The sequence below is a fragment of the Gossypium hirsutum genome, chromosome A05 (assembly GCF_007990345.1).
Source record: "Gossypium hirsutum isolate 1008001.06 chromosome A05, Gossypium_hirsutum_v2.1, whole genome shotgun sequence".
NCBI classification, from domain to species: Eukaryota; Viridiplantae; Streptophyta; class Magnoliopsida; order Malvales; family Malvaceae; genus Gossypium; species Gossypium hirsutum.
In genome coordinates this window covers 78,549,754-78,563,003 of record NC_053428.1, presented here as the reverse complement: position 1 = coordinate 78,563,003, position 13,250 = coordinate 78,549,754, and positions in this window count along the sequence as shown.

Here is a 13,250-nt window from a genome sequence, read left to right as displayed (position 1 = left end):
TTTTCTTTTTGTTATGAATATGTACATATAAAATACTAAAAAATAAATAAAAAGAAATTTACCGTCGAATTTGCACTGAAAATCGAAGCTCTTGAGCTTCCAATCGCCGTACGTGGCGGAGTCGATGGCGACGCGTAGGCGCATGGGCACGTGGGAGCCTGTGGACGGAGGCTCAACGGAGCTCCGAGAGCCTACTCTCAATCCTCTTTCAGAGGATTTTTTTTAAAACCGGGTTTAAAATGATTTTTTAGGCCAAAATTTGGCTTGTATAGCCTCATAAGAACGACACTATTTTGGCTTAAAACAATAGGCCTCAAAACAACGTCATTTCAAGGTTGAAGATCCGTGCATTGACCCGTGACCCGGGGAGGATCCGCGTGTTTTTGGTAAATGGGCAAATTGCCCAATTGGACCTTCCCCATTGTTAATATTTATAATTTCATTTTATTTTTATTATAATTTTGTCCTGACTTTTTATTCCTTTTTTAATTTAGTCCTAGCTGCTATAATAAGGCCTATTTTGGAAATGATGTTGTTTTGGGATTAGGGTCAAATTGTAATATCCCGAAATAGGGCCTAAACGGAATAGTGGTTGCGAAACCACAAATTCGAGGTAGAAAAATTTATTTTATTATTATTTTTAGGTTCATGATATGATTGCATGATTGTGTGAAAATTTCGTGATGAAATTCTATGCATAAAGTGCTTAAGTTGAGATTAGGGACTAAATCGAAAATTTGCAAAACTTGCATTCTAGAAGTTTTTAGTATGAAATTGCTTTGGAATATTAATTAGGAGGGTTTAAATAAAATTTGACCAATTTCTAAGTTCATGGATAAAATAGGACATGGATGGAATTTTTGAAAGTTTAATAAGGAAGGGCATTTTGGTCATTTGGATATTAAATGAAATAAAAAGGGAAAAATAACACAAAATTCATCATCTTCTTCATTAGCACGAAAATTCAAGGGTTCTTCATAGCTAGGGTTTGTTTCAAGCTTTCAAGCTCCATAGTAAGTGATTCCAAGCCCCGTTTTTAATGTTTTTTACGTTTTCAGAGTCCCGGTAGCTCGATAAAGCTTATGCTAGCAATAATTTAAGTTAGGGTTCATATTTGGAAAAATACCCATAGGTGAAAAGTGTTTATTTTGATGTTTTATGATAGAATATGAGGTTTTAAATTATGTTAGACAACTTGTGCTACTCGGTTTTAAGTGAAAACAAGTAAAAGGGCTTAATCGGTAAAAATACCTAATAGTCATAAGTACATGTTAGAGTGTGAATTTGATGTTTTCATAGAAGGGAAAAATGATCAGCATGTCATAAAACATAAGAAAATAGGATGAAGTTTAAATTACGAGCCTTGGGGAAAAAGTGCAAATATGTGAAAGTTTAGGGGCAAAAATGTAATTTTTACAAAGTTTGGGTCAAGGACTGTTTTGATAAATATGAATATTAAATAAGTTAAATTTTCTATTATAGATCAAGAAGAGCGAAATTTGGGAGTAGATCGGGGAAAAGAAAAAGTAAAGGACTAAATTGTAAAGTTTAGTCACATTTTGTATCGAGGTAAGTTTACAGTAAATAAATGCAATATTCTTTTATTTTAAATTATTATTGTCAATTTCCAGCATTTATATACTTATTTTCTTTGAATATTTAAAGTCAAATTAAAGGCGAAGTGACAGAGAAAAAACATTAGGAAGCCCCGTTTGAACCTTAGGAATGTTAGGATATTGGGGTTGACAGGACAGGACAGGACAGAAATGAGCCATGTAGGTCCATATTAGTTATATGGCTTTGGAGACAGGAATGAGCCATGTAAGCCCATATTATATATATATGGCATTAGAGACAGGAATAATTCATGTAAGTCCATGTCGAAGACATGGCATTGGCAGGATATTGATAGATAGGAACGACCCTAGTATCCTTAGTATTCAGAGTGGTTCAACGGGTCATTGTACACGTTAAATTACATTGAATTATCAGCAAAAGGGAAGGTAGATTATATTTATAAATAGTGAAAGGTCAGGTAAGAAAGAAGGTAAGTGAGTAAAGAAGAAGGTAGAAAATGAGAAGTAAAGAAAGTTTATGAGGCTAGGTGACATTATGTATAATTATTCATTATGTTGAATGTTGTAATTTATTTGCTTGTAAGCTTACTAAGCCTAGTGCTTACTCTCTTTATTTTCTTTTTCTTATAGTTTTTATCAAGCCACTCGGGGTTCGAAGGAAACGTCGGAGACCCGATCACACTATCGAAGAAATCACGTTGGTATAGTTAGACGTTTCGTTTTGTGTATGGCATGTATAGGAACTTGGTTTCTTTTGATATGATATGATCAATGAATGATGTGTAAATACTTGCTAGTGATTAGCTAATAGAGTGGCTGATGATATACATGTTTAATAGTATGTATGATTAAGTAGTAACTATCACATGAAAACTAAGAAAAATGTGAAAGTAACTTAAAAATAGATCCAAGTATCAAAAATAACGGGATTTTGAAAAATCACAAGAAATTGTAGAGACATGGGTTGATGGTGAATAATATATGAAATTAAAGCTCATTGTGTCTATTTTCATATGGAATAAGCAAAACAGGTAAAGGTTTTGTATTTTATAAGGTATCTGAGTTTTGGTGAAATAGGGCCAGAGCGATTTCTGGATCCCCTGTTCCAACTTTAGAAATTCACCATAAATTTTAAAAAAATAATTAGGTGGTTTACTTTATATGGTTAGAATCATTATTAAATCTAGTTTTAATAGAAACAAATGGTATAGTCATATGATTTTTGTACAGAGAGAAAAGTGGTTCATAGTAAGTAGAGGCCAGTGTAGTTGAATTCTGAAATAGGGGTAACTTTAACTAATAAACTGTACTAATTGGATAATTAAAAAATTCTAGAAAACAATTAGTAGATAGATATATGAGTCTAGTTTCAGGAAAAATTTACAGATCTTAATTTCGAGTTTTGAAACTTGAGAAATGAATTTTTAAGCAACCATGACGCAGAAAAACAGTTTATTCCGAAAATTAAAATAAGTGGTTTAGAGTTGTTTAAAAGGTAAGATAAGTTTAGTAACACCTCAAGCTTGACTCCGGTGACGGTTTCGGGCGTGGGGGTGTTACATTTATTGATATCAGAGCAGGTTTAGTCGGTTCTCGGAACAGTTAGTGTGAGTAAAAGTCTAGCTATACATGCCATACCTGTATTTTGATAGTGTGACGACTCCTGACGATTTTTAGATATTTTGTTTTATAGTAATGGATCCCGAGCGAGCTGGTGATGATGATGTAGAAAGTAATGCGCCTGCTCCCGTGAAAGGGGCAGCGCTATCTGAGAATAGGCCAGTAACAGTTAATCAGGGAGGAGTGACTCGAGAAGCTCTCTTCCAAGCTTTGAATGATTTGTTTGCCAAGTTCGTTCGTACGAATCCGGCAGTTAGACCTCCACTCCCTCATGATTCTCAGGCTACCCATGTAGCTCAAGCTCCCCAGTCACAGGTACAGTGATAAGAGAAAAGCCACCAGTTGATAGAATCAGGAAACAAGGGGCAGAAGAGTTCCGAGCAACAAAAGATTATGGTGCAGAAAGAGCAGAATTTTGGTTAGAAAATACTATCAGAGTCTTTGACGAATTATCTTGTACACCCAAGGAATGAATGAAATGTTTAGTATCACTTCTTAGAGACTCAGCCTACTACTGGTGGAAGACACTTGTATCAGTTGTACCAAAGGAGAAGGTCACTTGGGATTTCTTTCAGGAGGAATTTCGTAAAAAGTACATCAGTCAGAGGTTTATTGACCAGAAGAGAAAGGAATTCCTGAAATTGAAACAAGGTAATATGACAGTGACCGATTATGAGCGCGAATTTGTCAGGCTTAGTAAATATACTCGAGAATGTGTGTCCACAGAGGCTATTATGTGCAAAAGGTTTGAGGATGGGTTAAATGATAATATCCGACTGTCAGTGGGTGTCCTAGAAATAAAGAGTTCGTTATTTTAGTTGAGAGAGCCTGTAAGGGAGAGGAGCTATTAAAAACAAAAGGCAAAGTTGAGACAGAGACACAAGATACAAAGAAGAGACAGATGAGTAGGTCATTCTAGGCTACATCCAAAAGACCAAAGGAGTTTTCTACCAGATCTAGTTTCTCAGCCGAGTATTCTAGTCAGAATAGAGGCAGTAGATTTAAGGATTCGAAGGCTCAGAACACCTCGACTGCGAGTGTAGGTAATGTTGGACAGGGTAGATCAGGGTGTTCACGGTGTGGTAGACTTCATTATGGTCCTTGTCGGGCAGGCGAAAATGTTTGTTATAAATGCAATGCTCTAGATAATTTTGTACGAGAATGTCTAGAGGTGGATAATTGAGAGATAACACAGAGTGCTAGATCCAGAAATGCTCCTACTAGAGGCAGATCACCGAGGCAACCGGGAGTAGGAGCAAGTAACAGAGGTACCTCAAGGGATTCGGCTGTGTGACCAGATGTTAGAGCCCCTGTAAGGACTTATGCTATTCGTGCACGCGAAGAGGCATCCTTCCCCGATGTGATTACGGGTATATTTTCTCTATATGATATTAATGTCATTGCTTTGATTGATCCAGGTTCAACTCATTCATATGTTTGCAAGAAATTGATGTCTAGTACAAGTATGCCTATAGAATCTATAGAATTTGTGATTAAAGTATCGAATCCATTAGGCAAGCATGTATTAGTAGATAAAGCAATTAAGGAACAAAAGTATTGCACTTGTGAAAATACTATAGAATAGACATGGGGTAGACGAGGCTATGTGACAGCCCTAATGTGACCCTAGTCGGAAAGTGGTTTCGGGACCACAAGACCGAGTCGTAAAATAATTAATTGCTATATTCTATGCTTATTATGTGTGAACATGAGTATGTGGAAGTTTCATTCCCTAATTTTACCAATTGCATGAGAAATTGTTAATAGGGATCGATTTGAGACATGGTGAAAATATGATAGTCCAATTTAAAATGGTCTATTAGTGCATGTACCAAAAAGAGTGGACTTGCATGTCAAATAGACCATTTTTGAATGTGAATGGTCGGCCAACATACGCATGCATTATGGTGTTCCCTTGTCTTCATTTTTTTATATTTGGTGGGAATTATGTATAATAAATTTATATTAGTAAGTGGTGATAAAAACAAAGTTCCATCATCTTTTCTATCATCTTGCCGAAACCATAAGGAAAAGAAAAGAAAAATGGAAGCTAGGACATTCGGCCAAGTGAGTTTATAGATTAAGGTATGATATCATGTGGTTCTTTTGGCATTTTTTTGTGAAGTTGAGTTGTTTTGATGCTCATAACATGACCCATGTGTTGATTTTTGAGTTGTGTTGCAAGAAACCTTTGGTTATGTTCTTATATGCCAAATTGATGATGTTTTGTAGTATGTGATTTGAAATGGTTATAGATGAATATGAACTAAGAAACATGTATTATTGAGTAAGTGGAAGATAGAATGGGGTTTAAATGGGAGGTTCATTTGATTTATTTTTGTCCTTGTATGAAAAGTGGTTCTTTGTTAAGGCCGAATGAGTCATGCTAGATTAGTTGAAAAGAATGTTCATGTTATGAGGTAATTTGAAAAATTGACCAAAACATGGAAGGAAGGGCAAGATTTATAAATTATGTTTGAGGGTGAAGGAATAATGAAAGTTGTATTAAGTTTAATGTGCATACTTTAGTCTAAGTGTTGAGGAGTATTCGGCTAAGATAGTTGAAATGTGGGTGTTGCCGATTTTTAAATTTAGATTATGGGAGTGGCTATAATGGGCATTAAGATGTTGAACTTAAGAAATTAGAAGTAAATGAACTTGATAGTATTTAAGAGATAGAGGTGATAGATTAATGTTGCACATTCGGCTATGGTTAGGCATGTTGATGATCTTATCTTGATTTAGATAATTAGGCATAAAAGGGTGGTAAAGGGGATGAAATTGTCGAATGATTAGTTGGGTAACAAAAGAAGCATTCGGCCATCACTTGAGAGCTTGTGTGATGTTGGGTTTAAAATTAGCAAAGGTAACTTACCTAATGCATGTGCATGTGTGATTAGATTTTTGATGATATGGTAGTTGCATGAGGTTATTAGCCGAATATACTAACATACATATACATGTGAAATTGGATTGTAAATATTTAGCAAGGTGGTTAAACTAGTTAAATTATTGATTAAGCTCAAGGAGTTAAAGGAGGTGAATCGAGCAAAGGCAAAGAAAAGGTCATCGAGTAGCCGAGTGGGAACCGTCTTACCCAACACGAGGTAAGTCATTAAGCATATAGTTGGTATTAATTCAAATGGTCATAACGTTTATGTAATGATGCTGAATGGAATGAATAAATATATATATGCATGTACGTATGTGATGATGAAAGTGTTGAATGAAAAGAAAAGAGGTGAGATGTATTGAGTTGTTGATCTCGGCACTAAATGTGCGAGTATAAACATTTATGACCACGAGATTGGCGCTACGTGTGCGGGTTTAAATTGTGCAGCACTAAGTGTGCGAATTGACTATGTAGCACTAAGTGTGCGAGTTTGACTATGTAGCACTAAGTGTGCGAATTGACTATGTAGCACTAAGTGTGCGAGTTTGACTATGTAGCACTAAGTGTGCGAGTTGACTATGTAGCACTAAGTGTGCGAGTTTGATTATGTAGCACTAAGTGTGCGAGTTGATTATATAGCACTGAGTGTGCGGACTTAATATATATTCTTGAATCATTATGGACACTAAGTGTGCGACACTATTGAGTCGATCACGGACAGCGGATCGGGTAAGTGTCTTGAGTTCATGGCTAATAGGTGCTATGTCTATACTTGGTGTTGAGCTTGGTAAGTTTGAACCTATGTGACAAATATACTTGAAGTCACGTACATGAAATTTATCGTAGAATGGGTGAAAGGCCGTTTAGTTGTATGTTTGTAACGAAAATAAAATGATTTATGAAAATGCCTCGAATATCCTATTGATGAGTATGTGGATTGTGAATGCATAAATTGGTATGAAATTAAACCGATAGGTCGGAGGAATTATGGTATGGTTCGGAATGGATGGAGTAATTAGCCTCGTTCCATTTTGTTTTCTCTTGTGATAATGTTATTGATGGATGGTAGTGCATAGCTTATGACTTACTGAGTTATAAACTCACTCGGTGTTTCCTTGTCACCTATTCTAGGTTTCTTGGACACATCTCTTTTTGCGTGGTCGGGCCGTCATCGAAGTCATCACACCGGATAGCAAGTTTTGGTACTTTCTTCTTAGTCGGCTTAGGAGAATATTTCGGCATGTATAGGCTATTATGTTGTGTTTGAACTTTAGTATGTAAACTTTAAGCCATGCGAAAATGGCATGAATGTTCGATTGAGTTGGATCAAGGAGTAGGCATGAAATGGACCTAGTTACTTTCGTAACAGATGCTGGCAGCAGCAGTGACATGAGATTGAAAAATCACTAAAAAATAGTAGGAGTGGAATTAATTGATGAATAAATTATGTATTCGAAGCTCGATGAGTCTATTTTCAATAGAAGCAACGAAAAGATCATATGGACAGTATGTTAAGAGATATTCAGGTTCTCGTGAGACAGGGCCAGAACGGTTTCTGGATTCCCTGTTCCAACTTTGGAAATTCATTATAAATCAACCAGAGATAATTAGGAGTCATACCATATATGTATAGATTCCTCTCTGAGTCTAGTTTCTATAGAAACAAGCGGCATCAGTGTTGAAACTCTGTGCAGGGAGATATCCAAGTCGTAATGCACAAAGGTCACTGTAGTCGATCCCTGTAACATGGGAGACTTTGACTAATAAACTGTACTAATTGGTCCGACCAAAAATTCTAAAAAAAAATGTGTAGACGGGCATATGAGTATATTTTCAGGGAAAAGTTACGGAACTGGATTTCGAGTTTCAGAATTCGAGATATGATTTTTTTAGCGACTAGTACGCAGACTGGCAGCTTGCCTGGAAAATTTTTTTTTAAGTGGGTTGAAGTCTGTTAACACCTCGTGTTCGACTCCGGCGACGGCCTCGGGTTCGGGGTGTTACATTTGATTGGTATCAGAGCTATGGTTTAGTCGGTTCTAGGACTACCATAGCACGTATGAGTCTAGCTATACATGCCGAATGTTAATGTTTAACTGTGTGATGACTTCTGACGGTTAAAATTTATGTTTTGATTAGTAAATGGATCCCGGTGTAGAGAGAACCTTGGCGGATGACATTGAAAGTGTAGCGGCTGCTCCTGCACAAGGGACGCCGCCTGTTGAACCTCAGTCATCTGCGAATAATCAAGGTGAGGGGGCTAAACAAGCCTTCTTTACCATGATGAATGAATGGGTCGCGCAGTATGCCCGAACCAATCCGGCTGTCCAACAATTCCCGAATTTGAATAATCCACCCCCGGAGCCAGTAATGCCATCAGTTACTGATCCTGTGAGGCTGAGTAAGCCACCTGTAGACTTGATTAGGAAGCGCGGGGCTGAGGAGTTCAGGGCCATAGTTACTGATGATGCTGAAAGGGCCGAGTTCTGGCTTGATAACACCATTCGGGTGTTTGATGAACTGTCATGCACACCCGATGAATGTCTAAAGTGTGCTATATCCTTGTTGCGGGACTCAGCCTACTATTGGTGGAGGACCCTGATTTCCATAGTCCCAAACGAACGAGTAACTTGGGACTTCTTTCAGACGGAATTTCGAAAGAAATATATTAGTCAACGGTTCATTGATCAAAAGCGTAAGGAATTCTTGGAACTTAAGCAAGGCCGTATGACAGTATCTGAATACGAACATGAATTCGTAAGACTCAGTAGGTATGCCCGGGAGTGTGTAGCTGATGAGGTTGCTATGTGCAAAAGATTCGAAGAAGGATTGAATGAAGATTTAAAGCTACTAATGGGTATTTTGGAAATAAAAGAATTCGTAACACTAGTCGAACGAGCCTGCAAGGCGGAAGAACTTGGAAAGGAGAAGAAGAAGGCTGAATTTGAGGCTAGAGACTATCGTAAAAGATCGACGGGTAAAGCTCCATTCTCAGCCGTAAAGAAGTTCAGGGAGGACACTAATAAGTCGAGGACGACTGCGGGAATTTCCATCAGAGCAAGACCATCGACGGACTCCCGAGCTACTTCGGTAGCTAGTGTGGGCAATAATCGTCTAGAGAAACCTGAATGTCCCCAATGTGGAAGACGACACATAGGTGAATGTTGGGGTAAGACTATTAACAGGGCCTGTTACGGATGCGGTTCGAAGGACCACTTCATTAGAGATTGCACGGAGCTTGATGAGAAGAATAAGATTCAAGGTGCAAGACCTAGTGGAGTGACAACTAGAGGTAGACCACCGAGAATTTTAGGAGGTAGGGGTGGTAGTCAGAGAGGGACCTCTGATACGGCTGTTCGAGCCGAGAACCGTACCCCTGCTAGAGCATATGCCATTCGCGCACGAGAGGAGGCATCCTCCCCTGACGTCATCACTGGTACCTTTACTCTCTTTGATACTAATGTGATTGCATTGATTGACCCTGGCTCTACTCATTCATATGTATGTGAAACCTTAGCATCCAGTAAGACTCTACCTGTTGAGTCTACTGAGTTCGTAATTCGGGTGTCAAATCCCTTGGGTCGTTACGTGCTTGTCGACAAAGTGTGTAAGAGATGTTCCCTAGTAATTCGAGGTTCTTGTTTTCCGGCGGACTTGATGCTTTTGCCGTTTGATGAATTTGATGTTATTCTTGGTTTGGATTGGTTGACCGCGCATGATACGGTTGTGAATTGCAAAAGTAAGACTATCGATTTGAGGTACGCAAATAACGAGATAATTCGAGTTGAGTCTGCGGACTTAAGGGGGTTGCCAGCTGTAATATCAGCAATGTTGGCCCAGAAATATGTAAGAAAAGGGTGCGAAGCATACCTTGCGTATGTACTTGATGACAAAGAGTTAGAAAAGAAACCCGAATCTGTGCCGGTGGTTTGTGAATACCCGGATGTGTTTCTTGAAGAGTTACCGGGTTTGCCACCTGTTCGGGAGATAGAGTTTGGTATTGAGCTTGTACCTGGAACTACGCCAATTTCGATAGCTCCGTATCGTGTGGCACTAACCGAGTTAAAAGAATTGAAAGCTCAATTGCAAGAGTTGACGGATAGAGGTTTCGCTCGACCGAGTTTCTCACCTTAGGGTGCACCAGTATTGTTCGTGAAAAAGAAGGACGGAACCATGAGGTTGTGCATTGACTATCGTCAACTGAATAAAGTGACGATAAAGAATAAGTATCCGTTACCGCGTATCGATGATTTGTTCGACCAACTGAAGGGAGCCTCAATGTTCTCAAAAATAGATCTGAGATCGGGCTATTATCAGTTGCGAATTCGAGAATCGGACATACCCAAAACTGCCTTCAGGACGAGATATGGTCACTACGAGTTCTTAGTGATGCCGTTTGGGCTCACTAATGCCCCTGCGGTATTTATGGATTTGATGAATCGAATCTTCAGACCATATTTGGATCGGTTCGTAGTTGTGTTCATTAATGAAATCTTGGTCTATTCAAGAGATGAGATCGAACATGCTGAACACTTGAGATTAGTGTTGCAAGTTTTGCGGGATAAGAAGTTATATGCTAAGTTCAGTAAGTGTGAGTTCTGGTTAAGAGAGGTTAGCTTCTTGGGTCATGTGGTATCCGCATCGGGTATTCGAGTTGACCCGAACAAAATCTCAGCCATACTTAACTGGAAACCTCCGAGAAGTATTACTGAGGTTCGGAGCTTTTTGGGACTCGCCGGTTATTACCGACGATTTGTCAAAGGTTTCTCGATGATAGCCACACCAATGACGAAGCTACTTCAAAAGGATGCTAAGTTTGAATGGACGGAGAAATGTCAGAAAGGCTTCGATCAACTGAAAACTCATTTGACTGAAGCTCCAATTTTAGTGCAACCCGAATCAGGCAAAGAGTTTGTCATTTATAGTGACGCATCCCTACTCGGGTTGGGTTGCGTATTGATGCAAGAAGGTCGAGTTGTGGCCTATGCGTCGAGACAATTGAAGCCACACGAGAGAAATTATCCAACCCATGATCTCGAGCTAGCCGCCATCGTATTTGCTTTGAAAATATGGCGACATTATTTGTTTGGCGAAAAGTGCCATGTATTTTCGGATCACCAAAGTCTCAAAAATTTGATGACTCAAAGAGACTTAAATCTGCGACAAAGACGTTGGCTTGAGTTGTTGAAAGATTACGAGCTTGTCATTGATTACCACCCGGGAAAGGCTAATGTGGTTGCGGACGCCTTAAGCCGAAAATCGCTGTTTGCTTTACGAGCGATGAATGTGCACTTGTCTGTTCTACCCGACAATGTATTAGTAGCTGAATTAAAGGCCAAACCATCATTGATTCATCAAATTAGTGAAGCTCAGAAAGTCGACGATGAATTGGTTGCAAAACGGGCTGAATGTATTCCGAATATGGAATCCGAATTTCAAATTGATGATGACGATTGTGTGAGGTTCAGAAGTCGGTTGTGTGTTCCAAGAAATTCAGAACTCATTTCGATGATTCTGAACGAAGCTCATTGTAGCCGAATGTCAATTCACCCGGGGAGTACGAAAATGTACAACGATTTGAAACGACGGTTTTGGTGGCATGGTATGAAACGGGACATCTCCGACTTTGTTTCGAGATGTTTAATATGTCAACAAGTGAAAGCGGAACATCAAGTGCCTTCAGGATTACTCCAGCCGATCATGATACCCGAGTGGAAATGGGATCGAGTCACAATGGACTTTGTGTCCGGACTACCATTGTCAACAAGTAAGAAGGATGCAATTTGGGTTGTTGTTGATAGACTGACTAAGTCGGCTCACTTTATCCCTGTGCGTACGGATTTTTCATTGGATAAACTAGCCGAATTGTATGTTTCTCAGATTGTGAGATTACATGGAGTACCTATTTCTATCGTGTCGGATAGAGATCCGAGATTCACCTCGCGATTTTGGAAGAAATTGCAAGAAGCGTTGGGTACCAAGCTGCATTTTAGCACCGCTTTTCATCCACAAACCGATGGTCAATCCGAGCGGATGATTCAGATACTTGAGGATATGTTGAGATGTTGCATCCTCGAGTTTAGTGGTTCATGGGAACGGTATTTATCTTTGATTGAATTCGCTTACAACAATAGTTTTCAATCAAGTATTAAGATGGCACCTTACGAGGCTTTGTACGGTCGTAAATGCCGTACACCATTGTTTTGGACCGAGCTCGGTGAAAGTAAAATTTTCGGAGTTGATTTGATTAAAGATGCCGAACAGAAAGTAAAGGTAATCCGTGAAAGTCTGAAGGCAGCCACAGATCGTCAGAAATCGTATGCGGACTTGAAACGAAAGGACATTGAATATCAGGTGGGAGATAAAGTGTTCCTTAAAGTTTCGCCTTGGAAAAAGGTACTCAGGTTTGGCCGTAAGGGCAAGTTGAGCCCGAGATTCATTGGGCCGTACGAAATCTCCGAACGAGTTGGTCCGGTTGCATATAGATTGATTTTGCCCCCTGAACTTGAAAGGATACACGATGTCTTTCATGTTTCGATGCTTCGACGCTATAGATCTGATCCTTCGCACATAATTAGTCTGTCGGAGGTTGAAATTCAAGCCGATATGAGTTATGAAGAAGAGCCGATGTGTATCCTAGCTCGTGAAGTGAAGGAGTTGCAGAACAAAAGGGTTCCGTTAGTAAAGGTGTTATGGCTCAAACACGGGATCGAGGAAGCTACTTGGGAAAACGAGAGTTCGATGAAAGAACGATACCCAAACCTATTTACTAGTAAGCTTTTCGAGGACGAAAATTTCTTAAGTGGGGGAGAGTTGTGACAGCCCTAATGTGACCCTAGTCGGAAAGTGGTTTCGGGACCACAAGACCGAGTCGTAAAATAATTAATTGCTATATTCTATGCTTATTATGTGTGAACATGAGTATGTGGAAGTTTCATTCCCTAATTTTACCAATTGCATGAGAAATTGTTAATAGGGATCGATTTGAGACATGGTGAAAATATGATAGTCCAATTTAAAATGGTCTATTAGTGCATGTACCAAAAAGAGTGGACTTGCATGTCAAATAGACCATTTTTGAATGTGAATGGCCGGCCAACATACGCATGCATTATGGTGTTCCCTTGTCTTCATTTTTTTATATTTGGTGGGAATTATGT